At 33.6% G+C, this 9124-nt stretch overlaps 1 long non-coding RNA gene across 1 annotated transcript; it reads right to left on the reverse strand.

Moving 5' to 3' along the window:
- Window positions 1-212: 212 nt before the first annotated feature.
- On the reverse strand, window positions 213-4502 carry LOC139897434 (uncharacterized). Its single transcript, XR_011776572.1, has 4 exons — window positions 4287-4502; window positions 3739-3818; window positions 1862-1948; window positions 213-543 (listed from the first exon to the last, which is right to left on the reverse strand). It is a non-coding gene; the product is annotated as an uncharacterized lncRNA (long non-coding RNA).
- Window positions 4503-9124: the final 4622 nt, after the last annotated feature.

A 9124-nucleotide genomic window follows, 5' to 3' on the forward strand; every position in this document is an offset into this window, starting at 1 on the left:
ACTTCAGTGTCCCAAAAATCAAGTTAACCTTAAAATTACAGTTCCAATCAATCTATGATTTAACCTATATAAAGCTAAAATAATATCCTTCACTCATAAACCATAGAATGTGCCAAACACCCAATCAATCTTATTTTCAGCTTTATCATACCCTTTTTAGTTACGTAACTATGCGTATGACTACTTACCAAATCACAAAGTTACATGTGCCATATGTAATCAGTGTAAAAAAATAGTTTTACATGTGCCATATGCAATTAGTGTAAAAGTTACAAATAAGTGTAAAAGTTACAAATAAGAAAAACAATACACTAAATCACAATAATATAATTTTGACACATATAAGACCTATTCTGTTGATAAACCAAGTTTAAACCCAAACCTATATAAAGTAAATAAGTCCGGTAGTATCAAAAGACTCCAAATAACACATTTTTGAAGCCTCAACTCATTCTCATTGCAATTTAACAATCCATATTTTTCCTTGATCAATCCAAGTAGCACCAAAATCATAAGTTGATATGATATCTTTGCAATTTCCACCTAAGAAATATCACTATAACCATCATACTTCAAATTAAACATCTAATATTGACCAAGAAGTAAAAAAGCTCAAACCATGACCATTGTTGACCCAGATTATTCTTATATAAATAACTTTGGCCCATATCATCAGTATAGAAGCAAAGGTGATAATAGTGACCCAAAACACTACTACAGAAGTATATTATGACCCAGGGATCCTTTCCAGTAACTATAATGACCCATATCATACACATAGTGGTAAACCGTAGCCAAAACACTGGTATGGTAGCAAACAAAATCCATTAACAATGTGTAGCAACAATGTTGACCCAAATCACAGAATTCATAAAGACCCATATCAGCATCACATAATTCATAAAGACCCATATAAGTAACAACATACCAAAACTTACCCAATTCCAAAAAATAAGACAAACATTGACCCATGATAATATAATCACGATGGAATTGACCCATACTCCAATAATTGCAGCAACAAAAACCCAATATGAATATGCAGGTATACTGTTGACAAAAAAACAAAAAGTAGTAGTAATGTTGACCCAAAATACCAAAATTCATTACTTTATAACCCAAAAAGCACAAGCAGCAGTATATAGGCCATAAATAAATACTGAGTATTAAAGTTAATAGCTTTCACATGAGAATCTTTATAGCCAGCGTAGGAATCAAAGCAATGTAATGCTAATTTCAACAACACATGTAATATATTTGGTTTTGTCATTATACCTAAACAAATAGTATTTGGTTTCTACACCATACAAGTAATAGTCATGTTTCTATCGAATCCACGGAAGTTATCAATTTTCTTTATAATTCCATAACTGCCTACTTTAAAAAACTTCATAAATAATCCTAGATCGTTGATGTTTCGAATATTTGCTCAAGTAGTTGTAAATTAAAGATATCCTTATAAGAATAGACATGATGAGTTATCTAAGTTATAAAGTTTAGCTACGCAATTTAAATTTAAATCATACAATAAGACAAATTTCTTTGGTTCAGTGATAGGTATTACTAATTCACATAGTAGCATTTCAAAAACCATCGCATTTAAGTGTATGGTTCGATAAGGCAAATCTTTACTTTACATAAACCTAAATGGAACCACATTCAAAAGTTAAAAAGCTTGTAAATTCGAAATCACTTATCTTGAACTGTGATGTTCCAAACTTCATTATTTTAGCATGAATCACTAAATCAATTTAGAGTTTATATAGCTTCAATAAGGTTATATTAGCCATCAATGGAAACATAGGTTTAACAACAAAAGATATGCATATAAAAAAATTTTATAAAAAGGAATTCTAATTACCTGCGCCAATCACCCAAGATGGGTCAACCACCCGCTGCACAAGCCTACTTCCATCTTCTGAAAATGCATATACGATACTCCATCTACCTGCAATCAAAACACATTTGTTGACATAAGGAGAGCCAATTCACACCCTTTTGCATTAAGTATTGAAGATATTCAAGATGAAACAACATAAATTGAATTCAGACCCTGTTGAAGTAAAGAGATAGATATCTAGTTTACTTTCAAACCGCAATGTATACCTGAAATGGTCTGTATCATTTAAAACGAATTTGACACAAAAAAACAAAATAACAATCTATATAGAGGACGAATATATAATGCGAAACCCAAAACTGAGCCGAGAAAATAAAGCAACAATTCAGTTGAAAACCAAAAATACCTCGTATGACAGTTACTTTGATACGATTTGTACAATCGTTGTTCAACCAGATTCGAAATCAAAACTGAAATACATCAGTTCACCTTTTTACATGAAACTGATTGGTTGGTATATAATTACTTATATCATTCTTAAATCAAAATTTTATATGTAAAGTATTACTGACATAAAAGTGTTCTTATATAATTATTAAAAAAAAGAACACTAAATTTTTTGAATACAATCACATTTGTCTATCTCAAGCATTTAACTTAGGTAAGAATCTATATGATAATTTAATTATACATGCATCTCTCTACATTAGTTTGCAATTAGGATGCAACACCAATACATACATCCTTCCACATTCGTTTCATATAATTAATTGAAAAACAATATATAATTAACAATATAGAGTCAGATGATAAGGGATTAGTAAGAGCCCATGACAGGTACTTCTTTTTACATAATATGACATTTGAGCACATCCAAACCTACTGCACCTAAGACCCGATGATATGAGAAAAACACATCAAAACCTACTGCAATACAACTTAAACACATCAATATCTACATCTAAGTTTGTAAGTCAACTTTAAGTCCACAATGAGGCAACTCATTAGCATGAGCAGATGCAAGAATCAACATCGTAATGTACGATTATAACTCTATTCCATCTATGAAATTTCCAGAAGTTATAAAAATCCATGTCATATTATTCATCTCATTAAACTGCACAATCCTCAATAATGATAACTACATATAAAACCTACAATGCCTATGTAGTTAGTATTTGTCTGACCCAAGTAAGTCAATGATACATAACTTAACTTAAAATTAAGACCACTATACTCATATAATTTTACATATAAGATGAATGTACTCCAACAATTGATAAATATTTTAGACCAAAATGACACGAAATTTAGTTAACAACTCAAATTCTTATCCAAAGTACTCGAGTGACCCAAAAATCAGTTCCTAACTCTAAAATGACATTCTAAACATGTTGAAAGCTTCAAATTTTAAAAAATAATACAAACGGGTCAAAATAGACAATTATGACTCAAATGGATCACACCTTCCCACCTTAACCAAATAAGCTCAAACCTGATGTTTAAAATGTCGAAACCTAATTTTATAAGTTGTTGCACTGAGTTTAGTATAAGAATAAAATTCGTTTTAATCAATACAATTACACCAACACCATAAACTAAAAATAAGAATAAACCTTCGTGACTGTAAGTAAAGCATTAGCAATAAATATATTTTTAAAAAGGAATTCAAAGTGGGTGGGTCAATCTGACTTGATGGAGTCTGACCCGTGCTAAACAGAATCGTTTCTAAAGAAAATTGATGGGCAATTGAAATAGAAACAATGAATCTTTTATAATTTTTCTAGGTTAATTTATTACAATTAATTTTTTAAAATTCTTTCTTAGTCGATGCAATGTAAATATGAACAGAGATATTGGTTTTTTGATGACATTTGAAGGTTGTGCTTAGAAAATACCTCGACTTACAAACTTTGAATCCAACCAGCTTTACTCCGAATTGTTGATCAACGTTGTGACACAGGCAATGAGAGTACTTCTGTTACCAGTTACCCATGAATTAGTAATAAAGCAAATATCATTATTTGTAAAAAAAAATGACTATTTATGTGATATAAATTGGTGGAAAAAATGAATTGTTTAATAGAACATCAATTAAACTCTGAATTCAAACTGAAAACTGATAGGAGATGAATTCAAACATACTTTAAGCTTTTATATTTCATTGAAGCATTTTATCATACACTTTGAGTGCAAAACAAAAACAAAAAAAAACAAAAAAAAACAAAAAAAACAAAATTATAATTACATTTGTATTAATCTAACATACCTTACTGAACATCAAATCGTATAAACCATAATTATATTAAAAAATATCAACAACTTAAATCCAGCAAGTGTTTTCTTTACATAAACCATAATTATTGGATAAAAATCAACCACGTTAATTCGAAATTTTTGCGTTTAGGATTCAAATCAAAGGCAGGTGTGCTTGTAATCGACATACCTTATTAGCGTTTAAGCGCGAGGATGGTAGAAAACAACATATGTATTAAATGATATATGCTCCAATGTGGCTGAGTAAACACGACACCAATTATTGATTGATGAAGAAGGTTAAATGTAATTAAATCTGTTCCATAGATTAAAGAATTGGGCAGTAGATCGTCATAGATTCAAAAATAATAATTGATTTGGTTTTGATTTCGTGGTGTTTTTCCGATAATTGGTGTTTTACCCAAAATTTATACCATATGGTTCGTAAAATTGTAGCCAAAAATTTAGTTGTAGTGTGGAGTTGTAACGACCCGCCAAAATCGTCATTAACGGCGCCGTTAACTTAGGTCCTGTTACGTGATCATAGTCCCTAAATGAGACGCGTTTGACCAAAATTATGTCGCATTCATTTGAAACGTATAAGACTTGCAAAGTTTTAAGTTACCAAACGATTCGACAACAAGTTTAAGTTTACAAAAGTTGTAAAGTATAAATGAATTAACTTGCGACATAATATAAGTTGAAAATCACGGTTGCTATCAATCGCGTATGCATGTAAACATTAAGTTTGAATCCAAAAGTGCTATCAGTAGCGTATGCATGTATGCTTGACTCCAAGCAAATAATCAAAGTGTGCGGAAGCATGTATCAAGTAGCCAAGTATGAACCTGAGAAACATATAGAAAACTGTCAACGAAAAACGTTGGTGAAATCATAGGTGTATTTGTAAACGTTGTTTTTGAACCACAAGATTTAGTATAAGTTGATTTTCCAAATCGTTTGCATTCCAAAGATGTTGTTTGTATGTCGAGCACCCAATTATCAAGGTTTTACTGAATGGTACATCTGAATCATAATGTTAGAACCTACACTATACACGATAAAATTACATTTCATCCGCTAACGGTAGCGAACCGTCCGAATGAGGGTTCGTCAAACCCGTATGGCTACACAACATAATTTCGCGCTTACACCCTGCAAGTGTAACTAATGATAATTGAATTGAGGCTTTTTGTTCTAACTCGTTGTGGAATGTTTGTTTTCGTACTTGTGTTCAAAGCATAAAAGTATGATACGTATATGTTTCTCATCTCATGATTTAAAAGTATAAAAGTTGTTGAAAGGATGGGACTATGATCTCACCGTAGTTGCATGCCAAAGTACTTGTAATTAAACGTTGTGCAATGAAAGTTGTTTAGCCTTGACCTAAACAAATAAGTTGTATCAATTACGGGTTACGACACAATGGCGGGCGAAATGTGTTCAATTAGTCCTATGGCTCGTTACGGCTCGATTAATATAGTATGTGAATCAAGTTGTCAAGTTTCATGCAAGATATAAGTGTAAAAGCACGTTAAAACGATTGCATAAGTGTTTGGTCAAGTTTGACTAAAAGTCAAATTTGGTCAAAGTCAACGGGGTCGGGTCGGGTATCTGACAATTTTTCTAAGTTATATAATCATATATGAGCATGTTGGCCAAGTTTCATGTTAATCGGAGGTGCGTAGCATAGTTAGAATGAAACGGTAAACGACCAAGCGAAGCAGAAATCTGCAGTTTATTTGGATGGCGTCCAAAATGGCTGGACAGTGTCCAGCAATGAAGGCTTGGACGGCGTCCAAGGTGTGGGACGGCGTCCAAAACAACAGACCTGATGAGTTGCTGAAAAGTTTCTAAGTGTCGAGCCAAACTTCAATCAAACGCAATTTATGAACCGAAAACACTTAAGACACGTATCTTATATCGTTGGAAAGATATTTTGACAAGGAATACAATTAAACACATATAATCAATCAAAACTAGCATTTACAACAACAAAATCCTTGTCGAATGATCGTTAAAAGTTCATTATCAAAGTTTCAAGTTCGTAAAACGCATTTCATGATTCAGGAACCTACTACACACATATAATATGCCGTTTCGTAGGTAATTACGCATACAATACAACTAAACACTCTCCGAAAACATTACAAAGCATTTAATGCATCAAAAGTTCGTTTTAAAATCTATCAAACCCTAACCAAAAATCACAAAATCGATAATCATGTTAATGTAAGGTTTTCATGTCATCCAACATACCAAAACGAAGCTAATGATGCTAGTAACACTTTTAACACATAAGGTTTAACATCTAACAACATTTAATCAATCAAAATCAAAGATTAAACTAACACATTTCAAGTGTTCATGCAAGTTACACCAAATAACAAGATCGAGCATACAAATTACATACACGACATCACAATGAGCCATAGACACTAATGAACACCATTTCAAGTCGAAAGGTCAAATTTATGAAAATTAGAGATTTTGAAAAGCTTACCCCAAGCTATGAAATTGGTACCAAATTGAAGAGGATGATGCAAGGATCACAAAAGTACAATTCGTTTTGATGTTTGATTGCTAGATTGGAAATGGATGATGAATCTTTGTTTGAAGAAAATGAGAGAAAATGGAAGTAGTAAAGAGGTGGGAGGTGGAAGAAATGAATGAATGGTGGAGATGGTGGGTTGACTAGTTGACCTAGTCAACTAGTTTGCCCACTAGCCAACTTTGGTCCCTCGAGTTTAAACCGGGCGCGTGAATTAACCAAACGAATTATTTTAAATACGCGAGAATAAACGGGAGATGTTAAAATTAAATAACGAAAAATATTGGAAACACTTATTAATGGGGGATACGAATTTATATTTTAAAGATATTATTTAAAAAAAAAAGACGGTGTTAAAATAAATTTAACGGAAAAATCGGGATGTTACATTACCTACACCTTAAAAGAAATTTCGTCCGTCGGCTCTTTTTCTCTCCCACAAAAGTTGTGTTCAAACTGAATCTTAACAGTTTGATTTGTCTAATTGATCTGATCATCCAATTGATCGATCCTTCTCAATATCAATTCTGATAAATTCTTCATGCTTTAATCATTGTGATTGTCTGGCATGGGAAAGAATTACGGTGGGAAAAAGAAGGGTATCCCGGCATCAGCGAAAAGGGCGTTACGAAGTCGATTAATTGGTGGAGAAAATTCGGAGGAGGGTACGGGGAATGTATCAAATACCTTAGCAGATGAGGAGACATCGACAAGAAGTGTTGATGATGTAAAGAAGATGAATTCTGGTTCTAGTGGGAATCAAGTTCAAGAACCAGCTGGTAATGTGGAGATTCAAGATACAGGTTTGTGTAATCTTGAAACTAACAATGGGTTTTTTGAAAAACCGAATGTGCATTCTGTTGAGAAGTCATCTAATGATGATGAATCTTTGGTAGACGTTCTTAAGAGCAGGAGGATTGATGATAATAATAAGGAGGAAGTTAATTCTCCTTTTAGAGATTCATCTCCTACCAAAGATAGCAGGGGTGGTGAAGATATTCATATTACTGGTCCTAAACCCGAATCGAAGGAATTCGATGGGGCTGTTGAAGGGGATAGAACTAATCATGATGATTTGGTGAGTGTTTATACGGATAATGATTCATCTGATGAGGTTCTAAATAACAACACTACAGAGAGTCGCACTCCTGTTCACGATCAACAAAAAAATGTGGAAGAGAAGGTCCCATCTCCAGTTCGTAACACTCAAACAATGAAACATGGATCCTACCTTCAAGCTACAGCTGGCGAGCAAAAACAGAAAAAGGTTAACTTTAGGTTTTTGGAACAAGAAAACATAGATGATGAGGATGTAGATGTAATACTTCCTATGGCATCAGTGGTTGAAGTTTCGGATCGCTATAGGAATACTCTATACGGATACTTCATTGGTAATCGTATAGCTTTTCAGGTGGTTCAGAATTATGCCATGAATGTTTGGATGAAATTCGGTATAGAAAAGACGATGATGAATTCCAAAGGATTCTTCTTTTTTAAATTCTCCACCGAGAAAGGATTGATGGATGTTTTAGAACATGGACCATGGATAATACGGAACATTCCAATAATTCTTAATAAGTGGTCTTCGAGTGTATCTTTGACGAAAGAGAACCTTACAAAAGTGCCATTGTGGGTTAAACTACATGACATTCCTATTGTGGGGTTCACGGAGGATGGACTTAGTTTAATCGCATCTAAGGTGGGCCATCCTAAGATGTTGGACTCGTATACGAGTTCTATGTGTGTGGAAGCTTGGGGTCGTCCAAATTTTGCTCGGGCGCTAGTCGAAATATCGGCCGTGACTGATTTTAAAGAAACCATAAAGGTAGCTACTCCAAACATAGAAGGAAAGGGCTACACGATTGATACTGTTCGTGTGGAATATGAGTGGAAGCCTCCGAGATGTTCGTGCTGTAAAGTGTTCGGCCACAAGGATAATCAATGTCCTAAAGTTATTGTTATTGAAGCAGTGAAAGAACCTAATATGGTTGACAGGATTAAGCTATCAGAAGATGGTTTCCAGGAAGTGAAAAGGAAGAAAGGAAAAGGAGTTGCAGGTATGGCGCATAATAAGGGGAACAAAGCGGGTTTTAGTGTTGGTAAACCAAAACCAAAAGTGGTATATCGTCCGAAGAAGACTCATGATGAGAATAAATGAAGTTCAGAAACTGAAATGAGTAAGGATAAACAAGTTCATAATCCTAATCCTGCGTTTACTTTAGTAGATGATCTTAGTGATATAGAACCCGAAGAAGGGGAAACAAGCAAGTTTATGGCAGAGAAGAATGCTTCTAAGATAACGGCCCCGTTCAGCATGAAATCGGGTTGGTTGTAAATTGGAAGCCTATTTTGTTAAGGTCCTAATTTAGGTGTGTCGATCGTGTTATAGGTTTTGCTAGTCCTTTTTTGATGGGTGGGTCTAGCTAGTTTTATTTTTATGGTTGTTTGTGAGGCCTCAAGGCGTACATGTGATCGTT

This window comes from Rutidosis leptorrhynchoides, chromosome 3 (genome assembly GCF_046630445.1).
Source record: "Rutidosis leptorrhynchoides isolate AG116_Rl617_1_P2 chromosome 3, CSIRO_AGI_Rlap_v1, whole genome shotgun sequence".
In the NCBI taxonomy this organism is placed as follows: domain Eukaryota; kingdom Viridiplantae; phylum Streptophyta; class Magnoliopsida; order Asterales; family Asteraceae; genus Rutidosis; species Rutidosis leptorrhynchoides.